Raw genomic sequence first — 24,271 nt, forward strand, 5'->3', positions numbered from 1 at the left:
GCTTAGTTTCCCGAAAATCAGACGAGAGGGGCCCGTTTCAGGGTGGTAGGGCCCCTTTATGAAAACGTTAACTGTCACAAACGCGGGTATATATAAGTGGCCCAAAATCTCTTTGCTTTGTTTTTTGTTGAGTAAATTTTTACCAGGTCCCCTGATGAGAATGAAAAAGTTTTAAAAGCACCGGGTTTTTCCCCAGGCGGTCCCCCCTCCAAGTACAAACCCAAAGGCCCCTTTCCATTGTTTAGTTTCCGGACGAGGGATTCAGGGGGGTGTTGGGTGGGTAGGGCCGAAAGAAAAGGGTTTTAAACTGTCCAAACGAAATATTTAAGTGGTCAAAATCATCTTTTGCTTTGTTTTTTGGATGATGTAAAATTTCCATGTCTCTGGGAAAATGAAAAGCTTTACAGAAACCGGGTTTTTCCCCAGGGGTTTCTCCCACCCAATTACAAACCAGGCCGAGTTTGCATAGCTTCCGGGGTGAACAGACGGATCAGGGTTTTTTCTGGGTGGTTGGCCGAAAGGAAAACTTTTAACTGTCCCCAAAAACCCCGATATTTTAAAAGTCGTAAAAATCATCATTGCATGTATTTTGATGATGTAATTTTTCCTTGTCCTTGAAAAAAATTTAAAAAGGTTACGGCACCTGTTTTTCCCCCAGGGGGTCTCCGACCCAAAAGTACTAACCGGGGCCCGACCGTGCTTAGTTCCGAGATCAGACGGGGATCGGGGTGTTTCATTTTTGGGTTTTAGGGCCCCGTAAGCAATGTAAAATGTCACAAAAAGCAGTAATATAAGTGGTCAAAAATGTTCATTGCATGTTTTTTGATGTAAAAATTTTTTTACCATGCCCTCCTTTGATGAAAATTTAAAAAGTTTACAGAAATTGGTATTCCCAGGGGGGCTCCCATGAATTTACTAGCCGGGGCCCTTCACTCCCTTAGTTTCCCGAGATCGACGAGATAAGGCGTGTTTTGGGTGTATGGCCAAAAAGAAAATGGAATCTGTCAAAAAGGGCGGGGGTATAAAATAAGGGGTAAAAAATTCATAAATTGCATGTATTTTGATAAGAAAAAGGGTTACCATGTCTCCGATAAAAAATGAAAATTTAAAGCACCGGGGTTTTCCCCAGGCGGTCCCCCAAAAAGGGTAAACCCAAGGCCTTGGCTTCGGATCAGATGAGTTTCGGGCCGGTTTTTTGGGTTCCCAGGGTGGTAGGGCCCCTTTAAGCGGGATTTACTGTCATAAAGCAAAGTATATAAAAAGTGGTAAAATTTTGATATTGCATGTTTTTTGGATGATGAAAAATTTTTCCCATGTCCCCTGATAAAAATTAAAAGGCTTACAGCCCCTGTATTCCCAGGGGGGGTCTAACCAACATTACTAAAAAAGGCTTTTTGTTTTTCCAAAGATAAAAAGGAGATCAGGGTTGTGTCGGGGGTGGTTTGGCATTAAGCAATGGAAAACTGTCACAAACGCGGGGTATATATAAGTGGTCGAAATGTTCATTGCTGTATTTTGTGATGAAAAATTTTTCCATGTCCCCTGATGAAAAATAAAAAGGCTTACGAAGTTTTCCCCAGGCGGTCTCCCATCCAATTTACAAACCCGGGCCCCGGGGACCTTTGCATTGTTTTCCGAAAATTCAGACGAAAATCGGGCGTTTTTTCGGGTTGGTATCCCCGAAAGAAATGAAAAATGTCACAAAAAGCGTTTTTTAAAAAGTGGTCAAAATCTTCCATTGCATTTTTTTTGGGATGTGTAAATTTTCCATGTCTCCTAAATGAGAATAAAAAAGCTTCCCGCACCGGGTTTCCAGGGGGGTCTCCCCCAAGTACAAACCCGGGGGCCCGACACTCCCTTTTTTCCGGGATCGGGGGAGTTTCAGGGGGGTTTTAATGGCCGAAAGGGAAAATAAAAACCCGCCCAAAGCTAGTATTTAAGTGGTTAAAAATCATCATTGCATTTATTGATGATGTTATGTTACCATGTCCCCTGATGAGAATGAAAAGTTTTACGCCCTAGTATTCCCAGGCGGGTCCCCCATCCAAGTACTAACCAGGCCCGCCCGGCGCTTAGTTTCCCCGAGATCAGAGGGAGATCGGGTTTGGGGTTCGGGTTTTGGTTTATGGCCGTTAACCATGTCAAATGTCACAAAAGGACTATATAAAAAGTGCCAAAAATCTTTCTTTGCATGTATTTTGGGGGGGAAGTTAAAATGTTACCAGGTCCCCTGTGAAAATGAAAAGCTTTACAGCCGGGGTTTTTCCCTAGGCGGTCTCCAACCCCAAGTACAAAACCAGGCCCTACCATGCTTAGTTTCCCGGGATCAGCCGAGATGGGGAATGTTGAGGTTGGTATGGCCGTAAAGCAAGGGAAAATTTCACTAAAGCAGATATAAAAAGTGGTCAAAAGATCATTGCATGTTTTTTGATGATGAAAAGTTCCCCTGTCTCTTGATGAGAATAAAAAAGCTTCAGCACCGGGTTTTCCCAGGCGGTTTTCCCACCCAAAGTACAAACCCGGGCCCCTACATGCTTAGCTTCCGGATCAGCCCACGATCGGGGCGTTTTCCCCGGGTTTGGTTTTATAAACAATAAGAAATGGTAACTGCCCCCCAAACGCATTATATATAAGGGGGTAAAAAATCATCATTCATTTTATTTTTTTGATGTAAATTTTTTTCCTGTCTCCTGATAAAGAATGAAAAGTTCCCCGACCTGGGATTTCCCCCTTGGGTTTTCCCCCATCCAAGTACTAACCGGCCCCTTAGCTTCCGAGATCAGATGTTTTTCAGTCGGGTTCGGGGTTTGGTAGGCCGAAAGGAAGGGGTAACTGTCAAAAAACCCCGTTATAAAAAGGGGTTTAAAAAAATGACCCATTGATGTATTTTGATGATGAAAAATGTTCCCCATGTTCTCCTGAGAAAATGAAAAGCTTACGCACCGGGTATTCCCTTGCGGTCTCCCTTTGAAAATTTTACTAACCAGGGCCCTACCCTGCTTGCTTCCGAGATCAGACGTTTTTCCTTTTTTTTTTTTTTTTTTTTCTTTTTATTAGTCTTCAATCAAAAAATTACCCGTCACTTTAAATTTTTGCACATAGTCAGAAAAAAAAACCCAAATATAAATTTTCCCCTTAAATGTATCAAAAAAAAAATAAAAAACAATAAAAACTAAATAAAAAGTACAAACCAAACTCTCACCAATTCAAAAAAAATTTCCCCCTTTTGCCTTTCACAAAAAAAACTTATTCCCACCCCATAAAAAATTTCTCTCACCTCCTCTCCCCCTTACTTGCAGTTCATTTTTCAATATCTTTTTTAATTATTGTCTTAAAAAAAATTCTTTAATTTGTACTTTTTTTCCCTTAAAAAAGGCATAATTCCTTCTTTAAAAAAAGGGGCCCAATCGGGCAGGGCTAAAAGTGTATTTAAATTTAAACCCAAATTTTTTTCCCAGTCTTTTTCTTTTCAAGAAAACCCAAAAACAGAAAAAAGCTTCCCCACCCCTCCTTCAGCTCTGACCCCAAGTCCCCAAATTTTTCCTCAAAAGTTTTTTGGGGAAATTTAAAAGAAATCAACAAACTCAAAACAATCTAAAAAAAAAGGGAAAAAAAAAACTCTCAGGGCCCACTTTTTCATCCCATCAAAACTTTTGCATTTAAAAGGGCATTTTTTTTTTAATTGAAACACCACTTGTATATATTTGTTAGGTTTTAAAAGGGAAAAATCGTTATTTTCCCCCCACTCTATACTGTTATATTTTATGTTCCCTTTAAACCATATCTCTTAACACCCAAATCATTGAACACCCCAGCCCAAACTTTCTCTGTGCTGGCTTTTTATCACATCCGTTTTAAAACCTTTTATTTTTACCTTTTTCAACTTAAACTTTTTCAAAGAGGCATTTCTTCTTTTTTTTAAAAAAAACTTTACATCTTGGGGGGTACGTTTTGTTTTGCTTAATCACACAGTCTTTTTTAATAATTTTTTGTCCTTTCCCAGGGGGAAATACTATTTTTAATCCCCCTCATATATTGGCTGACTTTTTCTTTGCTTTCATCCCCTTTCAAAATCATTAACAAAATTTCATAAATACAATTCAACCCAAAAAACCCCGGGTGCCCTCATAAATAATACCCTTTGACTTGTTTAATATTTGCCCCATAAATTGTGGCTCTTTACAGACTTTTATTATTATTTTAAAAATTTTCTCTTTGAGAAAAAAGGGGTTTAGGTTAAAAAAAATTTTTGAAAAACCCACCCACACTCTTTTTTCTATTTTTGGTAGAAATTTTCTCCACGCTTAAAACACCCCCCGGTAAAACTCTGGGTTTTTAACTGTCATTGTTTGTTTGAAACCCTATAAACAAACCATTTCACCTACCCCACCCACTTCACCCACTTTTTTTCCCTTTTAAAAAACTTTCCCATCCATAGTTTTTCAACCCCACGCTTCATGTATTTTTGGATCTTTCTTACTTTTATTGCCGTTCTTTCTTTTCAAATCAATGAGCTTCAGCCCACCCTCTCTCTTTTTCCCTATAAAAGTTTTTTGTTGCAATTTTTCACCCTTTCCCCTCCCTAAAAAGTCAAAAAATAGTTTTTTTTAAAACCACCATTCTTTAACCCATCGGGGCATGTCAAAACACTCTCATCACATATAACAAATTTGAGAATAAAAAAATTATTAAACCCCATAATTTTTTCCTTTTAAAGGTTTATTTTTTTCCCCCCCTCCATAGTGTAAAAATGTTTTTTTTTTTTATTAACCCACCCCCACCCATGTTTTATCTCACCCTCTTTGCTTGCCACCCCCAGCCACCCCCAAACCCCCTTCATGAATTTTTTCCCCCACCTTTAACCCCCATTTCTATCCTCTCTTTACTCCAATTTTACTTGATCCCCTGTTTTTTTATTTTTGGGTTGATTTTGGCTCCTGATGCCCGCCCATATTTTTTTTATTATCTGTAGCACCTTTTCACACTGTTGTTGCCCCGGGACCGTAATAGTTGTGTCTTTCTGCTTTGATTGATGACACGGTCCCTCCTTTAGGGCAACTGAACCCCTTTTCCCTCCTGGCAGTTTTGCACCCTTCGCCAGGGGCCCAAAAAACTATTGAACAGTAGTGCTGACAGGGGAACCCCTTGTCTCACTGTTCTCTCCACATCGAAAGGTTTTGTCAAGACCCCTTTTACCTTCACCGGCCCCTTGGCCTGCATACGCCTTTTTAAACCCATCCCACCATCCCTCCCCAAACCCAACTTTCCCCAGTATCTAAACAGGAATCTGTGGTTACTCTTAAAAGGGCCCTTTTTCCCCTTCTTTTCCCCAGCACTACCCCCCCTTTCCCCATCCTCTTTAAAGTGTTTTTATTGAATCTCTGTTTGGGTGGTATTGTTTTTTGCTATGTTTTTCCCCGGGTATGCGTAACTCTGCGTTTTTCTGTACTTTGTTCCCTATAAACCCCCCTTAAACCTATTTGCCGGGGACTTTTGTTAGTATTTATAATCGGTATTTGCAAAAAAAATTGGCCTGTATTTTTCCCCAATCTAACCTATTTCCTTTCTTTTTGTATATTATTGCTTTTACACCCCCCCCCTTCCTATTCTGAAATTCCCCTGTTTTTTCCCAACCCCTTTGAATACATCTACCAGAATTTGCGCTCCCTTTCTTTTTTTGTCGTTTTTGTACCTTTCGATCCCTACCCCAACTTCTGGACTCTTTCCACTTTTCAATCCCCCTTTATGGCCTCTATCACCCCCTTCTATTTATTTTCTCATCACCTTTCCCCTTTCCCCTCTTCACTCATTTTCCTTTTTTCACTTTCCATCACTTCATCTATGTTTCCCTTGATCTATGCCCCTTTTAAATAGAGTCCCAAAAAAATTTCTTTCCCCTTTCCAAAAATCTCCACATAATCTACTACTTTTTCCCCGTTTTTGTCATTAATTTCCTTTATGACTGTTCTATTTGTTTTTTTTCTCAAACCCCCAAAAAATACCCTGTGCACCTTTCACCTTTAATGCATTTTTTGGGCTTTTTTTCTCAAAAAATCGCTCCTCTTACATTTCTCCGCCCAAAAAAACCTCTTTTAACTTCATCTTTCCCTTTCCAAAAAATTGTTTAATATTTATAACCCCCCTTCTTGTCTGCTCTATTAATTTCTGCCTCAATTTTTTTTTCAGACCCTTTTTTCTTTTCATCTTTTTCCTTTTTCCTTTTCTTTTTATCAAATACTAATTTTTTTAAATTTTAAAGTTTTTATTTTTCCCCCCATCTTTCCCCCATGCGGGCGTTTTTAGCCTTCATTTTCTTATACACTCCTTTCTCCTTTTCTCTCGGTCGGGCAAATCCTTTTTTTGTATCTTGTATCCCTTCTTCAATTAATCCTGGGGTTTAATATCCAATCCCCCCCTCCTACTTCTTCTTTCTCCACCTTTTAATTGGGAAACATGCCCCCATCAGGGTTTCACTGAAGCTATTTTTTTTGATGCCTTATTTGTCTTTTGTACCCAATAATGCTACTTTGCCCAACACCAAAATCTTTTCTACTTTGTTTAGCCCCCAAATCTTTTAAATCTGCCCCCTTGTGAAATTCTTCTTTCTGAGTTCTTTTTTTCTCCATGCATCTTTAACCCTTTTTTCTTTCATCAGCTCGGACAGCATGTTTTCTCGATCTTTCCCATCAAAATTTTAAACTCCCTTACCCCCATCTAGACAAATACATTTTTTTATTGAAGTCCCCAACTTTTATTACACTTCCCTGCGATTATTTTTTTAAGTTCTCTAATAAGGAAAACACTTATCTTTTTCTTTTTTTTTGGGGAACGTTTATTTTATTAATCTGAATTCTATTTCTTATTTTTAAATTTTTATCCCCAAAAAATTCCCCCTTGTTAATCTCTTTTTATACCTCTTTTATGTCTTGAAAAAAGTCCTTTTTAATCATTATTGCTACCCCCTTGCGTTTCTACCCCCTTATTATAATATTTAGCTCCCCCCCATTCCCCCTCTCATTTCTTTAACTATGTCCTCTTTCCCAAATTTTTTTCTTGAATACAAAATAATATCGCTGCGGTTTTGAAAATTTAATAGCTCTTTTTTTTTTCTTTTAAATTTTTACCCCATTTGGGGTTAATAGAGGTTTTGGGTGGCCTTGAGGAAAAAACTGAAAATAAATAGAACCAAAAAAAAAAAATTTTAAACCCAAAAAACTATACAATCACATACCGGATTTCGGTCCTTTTCGCCCCTTTTCTTTTTTGTCTTTCCGCCTTTGGGGTTTGCTTTAAAAATCTTTGAAAAAATCTTTGTTTAAGTCTGGTTGTCCGTTCTCTTCCCCCTCTTTCATGGGCCCTTTAATCGGTTCCCCGGTCCTTTTCTTATTCTTCCCTTTTCCCTTTTTTGGGGCAGGGGTTTGGTTTCTCTCCACCCCCTCCCTTTGCGTTCCCTTTTTGTCCCCCTCCAGGTGTTTTTTCCCCTTTCCCCCGAATCCTTTCCCGTTTTCGGATCCTCCTCTTCCCCGATCCCCCCTGTCCTCCTCACCCTTTTTTCTTAAAGGGCTCTGTTTGGGCCCTTTGGGCCCCCTTTGCCCTCGTGGTTTTTTGCGTCCGTTCTTCCTCCGCTTCCTCACCCATTTCCTCCTCCCCTTCCCTTTTCCTTCGGCGCCTCCCCTGGTAGTTTGGGCCCCTCTCTCCCCACCTGAAACACTTTAATCCGGGCATTTTCTGAAGATTTTGTCCCGGCTTGGGTGCTTTTCTTTCCCCTTGGATTTGTCTATCGGGGGAAACACACGGAAATACTCCAAGCCCCCCCTAGTTTTTAAAATTTTTTTTGGGGTATGGCAGCGATCTGACTTGTCGTTGAAAACGGAAACCCCCTTTAAAATCTCGTGCCGTCGGCCAAAGTCCCTGCCCCGGGCCCCCACGGCGTTTAATTTCCGGGGGGGGGGGGGGGGGCAAATGGCCCGGGCCCCCCCAATTTATTAAGTCTTTCCATGATTTGTTTCTGTGCCTCCCGTTTTCACGGGTAAGGGTTTGGAAAAGAGGGCGACCATGTCGCTTTTTCAAATTTTGTCCCCGGCCGATCCCGGCACCCCTTTTTTTCTTATACCATCAATCAACTTTGCCCTTTCCCCGGGACCCTCCTTCATCGTGATTTCAAATTTCTTGTCCGTTTTTCCCTTTTTTACCCCCCTAAATTTCCCCCACTCCTTCTTTCCCCTTTCAGAGGCCCTTACCGCGATTTTATTTGTATCTTCCCTCCCCCACGTCAGCTCCCCCTCAAAAATTTTTTTGTATTTACAGCCCCTTTTTGCATTGGGGTTCATTGTATCTTCCTCCCCCCGTTCAACATAATAAATTTAGGCGGAAAAAAAAAAAAAAAAATCCCCCCAACAGCCCGAGAAGCCGTGGGGAAAAAAACGGGGGACAATTTAAACACAAAAAATTTAATAAAACAACTTTTCTTCTGTTTTTTAAAAAAAGAACAAAAAAATTTACAGAGAAGTCGGCAGTCGTGTGCAAATTCGAAATTCGCGCCACCGGGGAATCACCACTCCCTTTCCCCAAACGGGCGGTTTTTAGGGTGGTATGGCCGGGAAGCAATGGTAAAAATGTCACAAAAGAGTATATATAAGTGGTCAAAAATGAAACATTGCTGTATATTGATGAGGGAAAAGGGCCCTGTTCCTGATGAAAAGGGGGAAAAACTTACAAACCCCCAGTATTCCAGGCGGTCCCCTCCAAATACTAACCGGCCCCGCCGTGCTTAGCTTCCGAGATCAGACATTTTGGCGTGTTCAGGTTTGGGTTTTTGGGGCCCTAAAGGGAAAGTTTTAAATTTTTACCCAAACGCGTATATATAAGTGGTCAAAATGAAACATTGCATGTATTTTGGGTGATGTAAATGTTTTCCAAAGTCTCCCGATGGAAAAAGAAAGGCTTAAGCCCTAGTATTCCCCGGCGGGGCTCCCATCCAAAGTCCCAACCGGGGCCCGGGCCCGGGTTAGCTTTCCCAGATCAGACGGGGATCTGGCCCGTTCAGGTGGTATGGCCGGAAAATAACCCTCAAATGTCACTAAAGGGAAATATATAAAGTGGTTTAAAAAAGATCATTGCATGTATTTTGATGATGTAAATTTACCTGTCTCCTGATGAGAAAAGAAAAGCTTTTCAGCCCCCTGGTTTTCCCCGGCGGTTCCCCCTCCAAGTTTCTAACCAGGCCCTTTCACTGCTTGCTTCCGGATCAGAAGGGATCAGGCCCTGATTTAGGGTTTTTTTGGCCGGGAAGCCCAATTTGGGAAAAATGTCACCCAAACCCCGGGATATTTTAAGTGGTCAAAAAGATCATTGCATGTATATTGATGAATTTTTAAATGTTACCTGTTCCTGATGAAAATGAAAAAATTACAGCACCCAGTTTTCCCCGGCGGTTTTTCCCATCCAAAATACTAAAACCCGGCCCGCCGTGCTTAAACTTCCCAAAATTTGCGAGATCTGGCCTGTTCAGGGTTTGGTTTTTGGGTGTAAGCCCCGTCAAATGTCCCCTAAAGGGAGTATATATTTAAATGATCAAAAAACATCCCTTTCATTTTATTTTTATGATGTAAATGTTACCATGTCTCCCGATTAGAATGGGAAAAAATTTCCGCACCTGGTTTTTCCAGGGGGGTCTCCCATCCCAAATACTAACCGGCCCCCCCGTGCTAGCTTCCGAGATCAGACGAGATGGGGGCGTGGGTTTGGTTTTGGGATGGGCCCTAAGAATGTTTAAAAGCACTAAACAGTATATATAAGTGGGGGGAAAAGATATTGCTGTTTTTTATGATTTTAACTGTTACCATGTCTCTTGGGTGAGAATGGAAAAAAATTTAAGCACCTTTGGTTTATTCCCCGGGGAGCCTCCATTCAAGTACTAAACCCCGCCCGACTCTGTTTAAAATTTTCCAGATCAGAAAGACATGGGTGTGTTTCAGTGTGGTATGCCCTTAAGCCATTTTGTCAGTCACAAAGCAGTATATTAAGTGGTCAAAAATGGGTCATTGCTGTATTTTTTATGTTGTAAGTGTTTCCATGTTCCTGATGAAAATGAAAAAAAAGGGGTTTAAAAAAGAAACCCGGGATTCCGAGGCAGTCTCCCATCAAGTACCAACCAGGGCCCCACACTGCTTTGCTTCCGAGATCAGACGAGATCAGGCGTGTTCAGGGTGGTATGGTCGTAAGAATGGTTTCCTGTCCCAAACGCTGTATATATAAGTGGTCAAAATTTTCATTGCATGTAAATTTTGATTTATTTTTAAAAATTACCATGTCATGCCAATCCTCATCACCTTTTGCGGAGTCGCAGCTGTTTCGCATGTCAATTTCCCGCATATCAAATTTTAACTTTTGCCTGTCTGAAAATTGGGGGCGGCTCTTTTTTGGGTTTGGGCGCCCCACTTTTTCGGGTTTGGGTTTTTTCAGGGGTTTGGTAACAAAATTTAATGCCGCCCTCTTGAGGAAAAATTTTCCCCTTTCAGGCATTTTCCCAGAGGCTCCCTTTCGGGGATATTCAGCCCCTTTTTTCTGTTTTTTTGGGTTTTTCCATTGATGCTTGTTTTTTTCGGGAAATGTTTTGAAAAATTTGGAAAGAAAAAAAATGAACCTTTCCTTTTATTCAAGTGTGTTCCTTGTTTTTGCTTGCAGGCAATTTGTAATCTGAGAAGACTTTAAAAAATTAAGATCCACAGAAGGGGTTGTATTTAAAAAAAACTTTCAGTAAGGGTCAAAGGGGGAAAGGGTTCTTTGCCCTCATGGCCAAAGGAAAAGTTTTTATTTTAAAGGGGCAGAAATTTTATGACATCATGAAGGAAAAAATTTTATGGGACATTTATGTAAAATTTTGGGGAGGGGTGCGATAGGAAGAGAGAGGGGTGGGAAAGAATTTTTCCCAAAATTTTTTCTGTTTTTTTGTGATCCCTTTTCTTTTTTTCCCACTCTTTGGGTTTTGTTTTCATTTAGGTTTTCCCCGAAACCCAAAATTTTCATTAAAACCTTTCAATCTTGAGTGTCACATAGTGGTTTATTAAAAACTGCCGTTCCCTGGGTTTCTTTGATATGAAATTTTATGGCGTCAGATTTTTGGCCCCATGAGGGGAACCAAAAACACCACTCCCCCCTCTTTACCAACTGTATCAGTATTAGTAATAAATAGTAGTAGATGTAATTATTTTTGTAAACCCTTTTAAAATATTGACTTTTATATAGTTTTTTCTCCCTTTTGGTTTTTGGGTTTTTTTTTTCATTTTTTTCAATTGTCCCGTAAAAACCCTTTATTTCTCCCCGGGGGGAAAAACGTAAAAAGGCCTGCCCTTATCTCTAATTTAAGATTCAAGTGATTCGTACATCAAAAAACCCAAATAAATGGGGTCTTTTTTAATTTTTTATAGATCACTCTTTTATTTCCTGTTCCTAAAAAGTCCAGCATTTGAGCATAAACACTCAAAAATGTTAAGGTTTGGGCTCTTTAGCATAGTTGTAGTTGTACAAATATTTAACGCTGGTTTTCCCGTTTGGGGCATCACAACGTGCTAAAAACCGGGTTAGCCTGTTTCCCAAAACAAAAAGAAAAAATTACAGCAATAAAAATGGGCAAAAATACAGCCGGGGAAAAAATGTTCTTTAATTTCTTGCCTTGGTAAACAAAGGTTAAATAAAAATAATTGGGTGATGTAAAAAAGTTACCCTGTCTTTCCCGATGAGGAAAGAAAAAGGTTTTCAGCAAACCTTTGGGAATTCCCCCCCGGGGGTTTTCCCATTCCAAGTACTAAAACCCGGCCCCCACTGCTTAGCTTCCGAAGGGTCGACGGAAAAAAACCGGGGGTTCAGGGTGGTTTGGGGGGGCCCCTAAGCAAAGGTAAATGGGCAAAAGCAGTTTTATAAAAGTGGCAAAAACATCTTGCATGTATTTTGTGATGTAATTGGGTTCCAAAGTTTCCCGATGAGAATGAAAAGCCTTTAAAACAACCCGGTATTCCTAGGCGGGGGCTCCCAAACCAAGACTAACCGGCCCCACACTTTCTTAGCTTCCGAAAATTAAAATTTTCAGGCGGGTTTAGGGTGGTCTGGCCTTAAGCTATCGTAACTGTCACAAACGCAAATATATATAAGGTGGTTTTAAAAGGGTCATTGATGTATTTTTTTTTGAAAGTAAATTTTTACCATGTCTCCTGAGAAAAGAAAGGTTAAGGGGAAACCCAGTTTCCCAGGGGGTCTCCCATCCCAAAATTTTCTAACCAGGGCCCGACCGGGGGCTTTGCTTCCGAGATCAGACGAGATCGGGGGCGTGTTCAGGTTGGTATTGGGGCCGGGAAGCAATGTCAAATGGGCACCCCAAAACAGTTATATAAGTGGTCAAAAAAGTTTATTGCTTTTTATTTTTTATGATGTAAATGTTACCATGTCTTTCCCGATGAGGAATGAAAAACTTCAAACACCTGGTATTCCCCGGTGGTTCCCATCCAAAGTTCTAACCCGGCCCTACATGCCCCTTTGCTTCCGGGGGATCGAAAGGGGGGGTCAGGCGTGTTCAGGGTTTTTTATGGGCCCTAAGGAATGGTTTAAAATGTCACAAAAACAGTAATATATATGTGGTCAAAATATTATTGCATGTATTTTTTATGATGTAAATTTTTACCATGTCTCCTGATGAAAAAAAGAAAAAACTTACAGCATCTAGTATTCACAGGCTGTCTCCCAAACCAAGTTCTAACCAGGCCCTTTGCTTCCCAGATAGATGAGATCTGGCGGGGTTTAGGGGGGTTGGCCCTAAGCAATGGGGAAAATGTCACAAACCCCAGTATTTTTAAGGGGGTTTACAAAGATCATTTATGGGATATTGATGATGGAAATGGTTCCATGTCTTTCCCGATGAAAAAAGAAAGGTTACAGACCCAGTATTCCCCGGCGGTCTCCCATCCAAGTTTTTTAAAACCCGGCCCCAAACCCTGTTAGTTAGAGATCAGACCCTTTTTCAGGGTGGTTTTTGGGCCCTAAGCAAAGTTAACTGTCACAAACGCAGTATATATAAGTGGTCAAAATCATCATTGGGAGTAAATTTTTTTTTTTTTGAGCTGAAAACTTCTACAATGATACAGTCTTTCCAGGAAGTAGATTTAGAAATTTTAACAGGTAGTATGAATCAGAGGAAAAAAAAAGGCGACCCGGTTCCCCCCAGGGTTTGGGTGTGATTTGTGTTTAAAAAATGAACACCCCGCCTTTTTGATTGGCTTATCGGGGAAAGGCCCACTCACCTTTTTCCCCAATTTATTTATCACTTATTTCGGACGTTTTGCAGCCCCCTTTTTAGCATGTCAATTTCAGGGGGATCAATTTCAACTTTTGGGCCCGTTTTGAAAAAATTTCCGGATGGCTTTGTTGACTTTGGCGGCGGGCCTTTTTTCGTTGGTTTTTTCCAAACATTTTTTTAACCCCAAAATTTAAAACCGCCCCCTCTGAGGGGAAAAATTGCACTTTCAGGCAATTTTTCCCCGGTTTTCCCTCCCGGGGATATTCAGCTCTTTTGCTGTTTTGTTGGTTGCCATTTTGCTTGTTTTTCGGGAAATGTTTTGTAAAACTTTGGCGGAAAAACAATTTAAAACCTTGGGTTTTATTCAAGGTTTTTCCTTGGCCCTTTTTGCAGTCAATTTGTAACTCTGAGAAGCACTAAAGAATGTACAGACCACGAGGCTTGTATTTAAAAAAAAATTCAGTAAGATAAAGGCAAAGATTTTTAAAGCCCCAAAAATTTTGGGAAAAGGGAAAAAACTTGATGAAAACATCAAAAGGGCAGAATTCTATGGCCCTCATGGGAAAGGAAAAAAATTTTTATGGCACATTTATGTAAAAATTTTTTTGAGGGGTGCGATAGGAAGAAGAAGGGGTGGGGAAAAAATTTTCCAAAATTTTTTCTGTTTTTGTGATTTATTTTTTTTCCTCACCTTGGGTTTTGTTTTCATTTAGGTTTCCTCGATCAAAGTTTTCATTAACACCTTTCAATCTTGGTGTCACATAGTGGATCTATAACCCCTCGTTCCAATTTGGGATATTGATAGTAATATTTGTCGTCAGATTTTGGGGATGAGCAACCAAAATCACCTACCACCCCTTTAAACCAAATGTATCAGTAAATTTGTGAAAAAAGTATAGATGTAAAAATTTTTTTTTTCCCTTTTAAAATATTTACTTTTATATAGGTTTTTTCTCCTTTGGTTTTGGGTTTTTTTTTTCATTTTGCCTGGGCTGGTTTTAAACCTTTTTTTTTTTAAAAATTTCTCCACGGGGGGAAAATAAAAGTTAAAAAAAATTTTTTGCCTTATCTCTAATTCAAGGGTTCAAGTGATTCAGTACATCTAATGACAACTTTAAATGGGGGGCTTTTTTTTTTTCATAGATCACTCTTTTATCATGTCTCATAAAAAGTCCAGCATTAGAGCATAAACCTTTAAATTTAAAAAGGGTGGCCCCTTCGCCCATAGTTGTAGTTGTTTCAACCCATTTAACCCCCGGGACCCGTTTGCCGCATCCAAAGGGTAAAACCCGGGTTTGCCTGTTCCAAGACAAAAGAAAAAATTACAGCAATAAAAAAGCCAAAACAATCCCGGGCCGGGGGTTTAAAAATGTTCTTAATTTGTTTCCTAAGGTTTAAAAAAAGGTTAAAAAAAAATAAAGATGATTGTAAAAAGTTACCATGTTTTCCTGATGAAAAATGAAAAGGTTACAGGGCCTGGTTTTTCCCCGGCGGGTTTCCCCTTTCCCAAATAACTAACCGGGCCCCACACTGTTAGCTTCAGATCAGACGGAGGAAAAAGCCGTTTTTCAGGGTGGTTTGGCCGGGGGAAGCAATGGTAACTGTCACAAAAGCAAATATATAAAGGGTCAAAATTTATAAATTTCATGTATTTTGTGATGTAAATGTTACCCTGTCTCCTGTGGAAAAGAAAAGCTTTCAGCACCTTTGGGATTTTCCCGGCGGGGCTCCCATCCCAAATACTAACCCCGGCCCCACACTGCCCTTTGCTTCCCAAGACAGATGAATCAGGGGGTTTTTCAGGGTGGTATGGCCTTAAGCTATCGTAACTGTCACAAACGCAGTATTTATAAATGGTCCCAAAATGATCATTGATGTATTTTTTGAGTAAATGTTACCATGTTCCCGATGAAAAGAAAGGCTTACCGGGGGCCTAGTTTCCCAGGCGGTCTCCCATTTAAGTATAACCAGGGGGACCGGCTTTGTTCCGGATCCGACGAGGGTCGGGCGGGGTTCGGTTGGTATGGGGGAATAAACAATGTCAAAAAGTCCTTTTAAAACAGTATATTAAGTGGTTTAAAATGTTTATTGCATTTTATTTTTTGATGTAAAAAAGTTACCATGTCTCCTGATTTAGAATGAAAAGCCCTTTCAGCAAAATGGTATTCCCAGGCGGTCTTTTCCCCTCCCAAATATAACCCGGCCTACACTGGGTTAGCTTCCGGGGATCGAAGAGATCAGGCGTGTTGTTTAGGGGGGTTATGGGCCCTAAGGAATGGTAAAATGTCACAAAAGGGATATATTTAAATGGTCAAAAAAATCATTGCATTTTATTTTGTTTAGGTTAAAAGTTTCCCTGTTCCTGATGAAAAAGAAAAACTAACCCCATCTAGTATTCACAGGCTGTCTCCCATCCAAATACTAAAACCCGGGCCCCTTTTCTTCCGAGATAGATGAGATTTTGGCCCTTTTTTCAGGGTGGGGGGGGGCCGTTTAAACAATGGTAACGTCCAAAAGAGTTTTATTATGGGTCAAAAAGATCATTGCATTTTATATTGTGATTTTTAAATGGTTTTTCCTGTCTCCCGATGAAAATTTAAAAGGCTTACAGCACCTTTGTATTCCCAAAGGGGGTCTCCCATTTAAGATTAAAACCAGGCCCCGACCGGCTTAGTTACCGAGATCAGGCCCTTTCAGGGGTGGTATGGCCGTAAGGGAACGTTAACTGTCACAAAGCGTATTTATAAATGGTCAAAATCATCATTGCATGTATTTTTGTTTTTTAGGAAAACTTTACAATGATACCCGTCTGCCAAAGGGAAATGAGTCGAATGTAAAAAGGTAGATTTGAAATCAGAGAGAAAAAAAAAGGTTTTACCCGGGGGCCAACCAGGGTTTGGGTTTTTGATTTGTGTTTAAACTGAACAAAGCTGAGAAATTTGGGTTATGTTTAAAGGCCCACTGCCACCTTTGCCAATTCATCACTTATGCGGACGTCGCAGCCCTTTCAGCATGTTTAATTTCAGCATATCAATTTCAACTTTTGCCTGTCTTTAAAAAAAGCCGGATGGCTCTTGTTGACTTTTTACGGGGACTTTCTCGTTGGTTTTTGCAGCATTTGGTAACAAATTCAAAGCCCCCCTCTTTAGGAAAGATTGCACCCTTTTAGGCAATTTCCCAGGTGCTCCCTACTAGTATTCAGCTCTTTTTGCTTTTTTTGTTGGTTGCATTGTGTTGTTTTTTCGGGGGGAAAAGTTTTGTAAAAAATTTTGGGAAAAACAATGAAAAATGTCTATTCAAGTGGTTCCTTGTCTTGCTTGGGAGTAAATTTTTTAACCTTGAGAAAAACTAAAGGGAAAGTCCCGATCCACAGAGGTTTTTATAAAACAAAATTTCGTAAGTCAAAGGGGAAAAATTCATGCCTTTATGGCCCAAAGGGAAAAAAACCCTTTATGAAATCATCAAAAAGGGCAGAAATTTTATGACATCATGAAGGAAAACCCTTCTATGGACTTCTATGTAAATTTTTTTGGGGGAAATGCGATAGGAAAAAGGTAGTGTGGGAAAAATTTTCCAAATTTCTTCTGTTTTTCGTGATTTATTTTTTTTTCTCTAAATTTGGTTGTGTTTTTTATTTAGGGTTTCCCCGATCAAAGTTTTCATTAACAAATTTTTAAACTTTAGTTTTTCACATTGTGGGGATCTATAACCTGCCCTAATGGTTTATTAAAATGATAATTTATGTCGTGATTTTGGCAGAGCAACCAAAATCACCACTACCCCTTTTTCTACCAAAAATGAAACAGTTTGTGAAAAAAAAAATAGTTGATGTAATTATTTTTTGTACCCCTTTAAAAAAAATTTACTTTTAAAATAGGGCTCTCCTTTGGTTTTTTGGGTTTTTTTTATCATTTTGCCCCCTTGGGCTGGAAAACCCTTTATTTCTCCACGGGGGAATAACGTTAAAATTTGTCCCGCCCCTTTTCTTAATTCAAAAATTCAAGGATTTTAGTCATTAATGACAACTAAGTGGGGTCTTTTTTATTTTATAGATCCTCCCTTTTTTACATGTCTCATAAAAAGTCCAGCATTGGGCATAAAAAACTTTAAAAAAGAAGGGTTTGGGTCTTTGACTTAGTTTTAGTTGTAAAAACTATTTAACGCTTTTTACCCCGTTCGGGAGCATCCAACGGGCTACCACCTCGGTTTTTTTTTTTGCTGTATTTCCCGGGAAAAAAATGGGAAAAACAGAATAATTTACAAATACTTACTTATTGGGGTTTGTAAAAGCCACAAGTAGCGCTGTTTAATAGGGTTTCCGCTAGGGCCATTATTTTACCCCAGAGGGAAAATACGATTTAAAAAATCAAAACCCCAAAATATTAAACTACGTGAACAAAAATTTGATTTAAAAATGTGGTGAGGCCCTTTAAAAAAACCTTTCCCCACGTTAAGGGGGAAAGTTTACCCAATTCTTGTGTGTTGTTTTTTTTGCGGGGACGTAAAGGGCGCACGTGGACTACATGCGCGGGACATGGAGTAAAAAGGGTTTCATCCCTAGGGAGTTCCCTGCTTTCCCCACGCAATCCAAAAAAAAACGATGGGGTGAAAAGGGCGATGCGTCATGGGGTGTTTTCCTTTTTATGAAGTCCCCCAAATTTTTTTCTTTTATGATGATGTCATGAAATGTTTTCCTTTGAAACATGTGGCATAGAATCTTTGCCCTTTTATCTTATTTAAAGTTTGTTTTTTTACAAACCCCCGGTGGGTCCGTAGGGTTCTGTTAGGATTTCAAACTGAAAATTTTAGGGGGGCCGGGGTTCAGGATGGTATGGCCCTAAGAACGTCAAAAGTCACTAAAAACAGTTTATATAAGTGATCAAAAAAATCCTTGCATGGGATTTTGATGAAAGTAAATTTTACCTTGGGCTCCCGAAAAGGAAAAAATGAAAAGCTTACAGCACCTTTGGGATTCCCAGGCGGTCTCCCAAACCAAGTACCCAAACCCGGCCCCGGGCCGTGCTTAGCTTCGAGATCAGGAGGGTCGGGGGTTTTTCAGGTTGGATGGGGGTAAGCAAAAGTCAAATGTCACTAAAGCAGTTATATAAGTGGGTTTTAAAAAAGTCATTGGGATGTATTTTGATGATGAAATGTTCCCATGTCTCCTGATGGGAAAGAAAAGCTTACAGCACCTGGGATTCCCCCGGCGGTTTTTCCCATCCAAGAAAATAAAAACCCGGGCCCCCACAATGTTAGCTTCGAGATCAGACCTGGGGAACAGCCGTGTTCAGGGTGGGTTTGGGCCCTAAGCAATGGTAACTGTCCCCAAACGCGGAAAATTTAAAAAAGTGGGCCCAAAAACTTATTGCATGTATTTTTTTATGATTTTAAATGTTTCCATGTCTCCCGATGAGAATGAAAGCTTACAGCACCCGAAAATTTTTTCCCCGGGAGTTTCCCCTCCAAGTAATAAAACCCGGCCCTTAGCTTCCGAGGGGCAGATGAGACAGACGGTTTTTTTGGGGGGGGTTTTGAACCGGGAAGCCCAAAGGTAAATTGTCACAAAAGCAGTATTATAAGTGGTCAAAAAAGATCATTGCATGTATTTTGATGATTAAATGTTACCATGTCTCCTGATGAAAAAAGAAAGGGTTACAGACCTAGTATTCCCAGGCGGGTTTTCCCCCTTAAAATATAACCACGCCCCACCCTGCTAAACTTCCGAGAAACAGATGACAAGGGTGGGGTTTTAGTGTGGTATGCCCTTAAGCAAATTTTTTTCAGCAAATGGGTTTTAGTACATCTAATGACAACTAACTGGGGTTTTTTTATTTTCTTAGATCCCTCTTTTATACATGTCTCATTTAAAAAATCCAGCATTAGAGCTAAAAAACTAAAAAAGTTAAGGTTTACTCTTCGGTATAGTTGTAGTTTGTACAAATATTTAACGCTGTACCCGTTGGCAGCATAACCCTGCTTTAAAAGGTTAGCTGTTTCCCGGCAAACAGAAAAATTTCAGCAATAAAAAAAGACAAAAACAACTACAGCCGGTTTTTAAATGTTTTTATTGCTTTTCCCAGGGAAACCCAAAAGGGTTTAAAAAAAAAAAAAATACTAACCAAACATACAGCACCTTCGACAATTTAAATTGGCCCCTTTGCACGTTAACTTAAACCCCGTAGTTAGCTCCCCCCCCACCGTATGCTAAAGGACCAGTTATCTCCATGGGCCCCGTTTTATTTCGGCGTCAGTTCAAATTTTTTGGACAACAGCAAATTATGCAAAATACAAACAATGTTAGGAAACCCCTTGTCAATATTTTAATGGGCAAATCTTTGACAGCACACGTGGTACCACCTCAGACGTTGGGGTTTGCTGTTTTGCCCCAAAGAAACGCAAAAAAAAAAATCATTTAATTTAAAACTTACATCATTGTTAGTAAAGCCCCAAGTTTTCCGTGTTATTGGTTCCAGCGGGACCATTATGTACCTCAGAAGGAAATAGATAAAAAATCAGGGCCCCAAAATGATTAAACTTAAAGTGACACAAAAATATTGATTTTACAATGTGGGGTGAGGCTTAAACAAAAACCCTTTTCACACAGTTATGGGAGCTTTTTGGTCTAATTCTTGTGTGGTTTTTTTTGCGCACGTACAGAAAGCACGTGGATAATGCGCGCCATGGAGTAACGTTACATCCTACGGGTTAAATTTCCCTGCATGCTTTCCCCACATGGGATGAAACAGGGCGGGTGAGTCTTTGGGGTGTCTTCCTTTGATGATGTCCTCAATTTTTTTTCCTTTTATGATGATGTCATGAAAAAGTTTTCCCTTTTATCATGATGGCATAGAAACTTTGGGGCCCTTTTCTTATTTAAAATTTGTTTTATACAAAACCTAGGTGGGGGCCGTTTGATTTGTTAGACTTTCAAAAATGAAAACAAGCGAGAAAAAGCAAAACGGGGGGGTCTTACGAGGTGGTATTTGGTTTTTGGGCAGTCACCAAAAAACGGTACATTAAGTGGTTCCCAAATCAATATTGCCTGTATTATGATGATGGGGAAATGTTTCCCGTGTCCCCCGGTGAAAAAGAAAGGCTTACAGGACCCGGGCCCCGGGTTTGGGTTGGGATGGGGGGTAAGCAATGTCAAAAAATCATAAAAACAGTATAAATAAGTGGTCCCAAAAAAATCATTTTCATGTTTTTTTTGATGATGTAAAAAAGTTACCATGTCTCCCGATGGGAAAAAAGGGGAACAAATTCAAAGCCGCCCTCTCTGAGGAAAAGGGTTGCACTTTCGGCAATTTCCCAGAGTGCTCCTACTGAGATATTTTGCTCTTTTGCTGTTTTTTGGTTGCCATTTAAGCTTGTTATTGGGAAATGTTTTTTAAAAATTTGGACGAAAATCAATGAAAACCCTGCTTATTCAAGTGTTTTTTCCTTGTCTTGCTTGCAGGGCAATTTGTAAAATGTGAGAAGCACTAAAAAATGTACAGATCCCAGAGGGGTTTTTATAAAACCCAAAAAAAATTTCCGTAAGATTTAAAGGCCAAAAATTCAAAGCCTCCCTGGCCAAAGGAAAAGAAATTTTATGAAAGGACCAAAATTTTATGACATCATGGAAGGGAAAAAATTCTAAAGGCACATTCTAAAGTAAATTTTGTGGGGTGCGTAGGAAGGGAGAGTTGGGGGAAAGATTTTCCAAATTTCTTCTGTTTTCTGTGATAATTTTTTTTTTTCTCTCACTCTGGTTGTGTTTCATTTAGGTTTTCCCCGATCCCAAAATTTTCTTTTAAAACCTTTTTAATCTTGAGTGTCACATAGTGAGATCTATAACACTGCCGTCCGATGGTACTATTGATATGATAATATATGTCGTCAGATTTTGGCATGAGCAACCAAAATCACCACTACCACTCTTCTACCAACTGTATCAGTATTAGTAATAAATAGTAGTAGATGTAATTATTTTTGTACCTTTAACATATTTACTTTTATATAGTTTCTCTCCTTTGGTTTTGGTTTGTTTTATCATTTTGCATTGTCTGTAAAACCTTCATTTCTCCACGGGGAATAACGTAAAATAGTCCTGCCTTATCTCTAATTCAAGATTCAAGTGATTCAGTACATCTAATGACAACTAACTGGGGTCTTTTTTATTTTCATAGATCACTCTTTTATACATGTCTCATAAAAAGTCCAGCATTAGAGCATAAACACTCAAATATGTTAAGGTTGACTCTTCGGCTATAGTTGTAGTTGTACAACTATTTAACGCTGTACCAGTTGGCAGCATCACAACGTGCTAAACCGGTTAGCCTGTTCCAAGACAAACAGAAAACTTACAGCAATAAAATGACAACACAACTACAGCCGGTAAAACTGTTCTTAATTGCTTGCCTAGGTAAACAAAGGTTAAATAAAAATAAAATACTAACATACATACAGACACATTCTGACACATTGAAATTGGCCGTTAGCACGTTAACTTAGCCCCGTAGTTAGCTCCCCACTCCACCGTATGCTAACGACCACGTTATCTCCACTGGCCTCGTTTTATTTCGGCGTCAGTTCAAATTGTGGACAACAGCAAATTGATGCAAAATACAAGCAATGTTAGGAAACCACTTGTCAATATTTCTAATGACAAATCTCGACAGCACACGTCGGCTACCACCTCAGACGTTGGGGTTTGCTGTATTGCCCGAAAGAAACGCAAAAAAGAAATCATTTACATAATACTTACATCATTGTGTAGTAAAGCCACAAGTAGCGCTGTTAATAGGTTCCAGCTAGACCATTATGTACCTCAGAAGGAAATCGATAAAGAATCAGCCGCACATGATTAAACTACACGTGACACAAACATATTGATTATACAATGTGGATGAGGCTTAAACAAACCTTTACACACAGTTATGGGAGCATGTTGGTCTAATTCTTGTGTGTTGTTTTCGCGCACGTACAGACGCACGTGCGACTACATGCGCGCACATGGAGTAACGTTACATCCATACGTAGTTCCGTGCATGCTCAAGCAGATGGATGAAACAGGGCGATGACGTCATGGGATGTCTTCCTTTGATGATGTCCTCAATTGTTTTCCTTTGATGATGATGTCATGAAATGTTTTCCTTTGATCATGATGGCATAGAATCTTTGCCTTCATTACATCATCAAAATACATGCAATGATCATTTTGACGACTTATATATACTGCTTTAGTGACATTTGACATTGCTTACGGCCATACCAACCTGAACACGCCCGATCTCGTCTGATCTCAAGTACTTACATCATTGCATGTATTTTGATGATGTAAATGTTACCATGTCTCCTGATGAAAATGAAAGGCTTACAGCACCTGGTATTCCCAGGCGGTCTCCCATCCAAGTACTAACCAGGCCCGACACTGCTTGGCTTCCGAGATCAAACGAGATCAGGCGTGTTCAGGGTGGTATGGCCGTATGCAACGTTAACTGTCACTAAAGCAGTATATATAAGTGGTCAAAATGATCATTGCATGTATTTTGATGACGTAAATGTTACCATGTCTCCTGATGAGAATGAGAAGCTTACAGCACCTGGTATTCCCAGGCGGTCTCCCATCCAAGTACTGACCAGGCCAAACACTGCTTAACTTCCAACATCAAACAAGATCAGGCGTGTTCAGGGTGGTATGGCCGTAAGCAACGTTAACGGTCACAAACGCAGTATATATAAGTGGTCAAATCATCATTGTATGTATTTTGATGATGTAAATGTTACCATGTCTCCTGATGAGAATGAAAAGCTTACAGCACCTGGTATTCCCTGGCGGTTTCCCATCCAAGTACTAACCACGCCCTTAGCTTCCGAGATCAGATGAGATCAGGCGTGTTCAGGGTGGTATGACCGTAAGCAATGGTAACTGTCACAAACGCAGTATATATAAGTGCTCAAAATGATCATTGCATGTATTTTGATGATGTAAATGTTACCATGTCTCCTGATGAAAATGAAAGGCTTACAGCACCTAGTATTCCCAGGCGGTCTCCCATCCAAGTACTAAACAGGTCCCACCGTGCTTAGCTTCCGAGATCAGACGAGATCGGGCGTGTTCAGGTTGGTATGGCCGTAAGCAATGTCAAATGTCACTAAAGCAGTATATTTAAGTGGTCAAAATGATCATTGCATGTATTTTGATGATGTAAATGTTACCATGCCTCCTGATGAAAATGAAAAGCTTACAGCAACTGGTATTCCCAGGCGGTCTCCCATCCAAGTACTAACCAGGCCCTACCGTGCTTAGCTTCCGAGATCAGACGAGATCGGGCGCGTTCAGGTTGGTATGGCCGTAAGCAATGTCAAATGTCACTAAAGCAGTATATATAAGTGATCAAAATAATCATTGCATGTATTTTGATGATGTAAATGTTACCATGTCTCCTGATGAGAATGAAAAGCTTACAGCACCTGGTATTCCCAGGCGGTCTCCCATCCAAGTACTAACCAGGCCCGACCGTGCTTAGCTTCCGAGATCAGACGAGATCGGGCGCGTTTCAGGTTGGTATGGCCGTAAGCAATGTCAAATGTCACTAAAGCAGTATATATAAGTGGTCAAAATGATCATTGCATGTATTTTGATGACGTAAATGTTACCATGTCTCCTGATGAGAATGAAAAGCTTACAGCACCTGGTATTCCCAGGCGGTCTCCCATCCAAGTACTAACCAGGCCAAACACTGCTTAACTTCCGACATCAAACGAGATGAGGCATGTTCAGGGTGGTATGGCCGCAAGCAATGGTAACTGTCACAAACGCAGTATATATAAGTGGTCAAAATGATCATTGCATGTATTTTGATGATGTAAATGTTACCATGTCTCCTGATGAAAATGAAAGGCTTAGAGCACCTGGTATTCCCAGGCGGTCTCCCATCCAAGTACTAAGCAGGCCCGACCGTGCTTAGCTTCCGAGATCAGACGAGATCAGGCGTGTTC

General features: G+C 40.0%; 4 non-coding genes and 3 pseudogenes across 4 annotated transcripts; all 7 read right to left on the reverse strand.

Annotated features, from left to right (window-relative positions):
* Window positions 1–22,640: 22,640 nt before the first annotated feature.
* LOC125003006 lies at window positions 22,641–22,759 on the reverse strand. The gene has a single exon (XR_007111875.1). It is a non-coding gene; the product is annotated as a 5S ribosomal RNA (ribosomal RNA).
* A 101-nt stretch (window positions 22,760–22,860) lies between these two features.
* LOC125001912 lies at window positions 22,861–22,979 on the reverse strand (annotated as a pseudogene).
* Window positions 22,980–23,079: 100 nt separating this feature from the next.
* LOC125002982 lies at window positions 23,080–23,190 on the reverse strand (annotated as a pseudogene).
* A 101-nt stretch (window positions 23,191–23,291) lies between these two features.
* Window positions 23,292–23,410, reverse strand: LOC125003191. The gene has a single exon (XR_007112056.1). It is a non-coding gene; the product is annotated as a 5S ribosomal RNA (ribosomal RNA).
* Window positions 23,411–23,511: 101 nt separating this feature from the next.
* Window positions 23,512–23,630, reverse strand: LOC125002894. Its single transcript, XR_007111846.1, has one exon. It is a non-coding gene; the product is annotated as a 5S ribosomal RNA (ribosomal RNA).
* A 101-nt stretch (window positions 23,631–23,731) lies between these two features.
* Window positions 23,732–23,851, reverse strand: LOC125002639. The gene has a single exon (XR_007111802.1). It is a non-coding gene; the product is annotated as a 5S ribosomal RNA (ribosomal RNA).
* A 101-nt stretch (window positions 23,852–23,952) lies between these two features.
* LOC125002052 lies at window positions 23,953–24,071 on the reverse strand (annotated as a pseudogene).
* Between the last annotated feature and the right edge of the window lie 200 nt (window positions 24,072–24,271).

The sequence above is a fragment of the Mugil cephalus genome, chromosome 23, assembly GCF_022458985.1.
Source record: "Mugil cephalus isolate CIBA_MC_2020 chromosome 23, CIBA_Mcephalus_1.1, whole genome shotgun sequence".
Classification (NCBI taxonomy): Eukaryota; Metazoa; Chordata; class Actinopteri; order Mugiliformes; family Mugilidae; genus Mugil; species Mugil cephalus.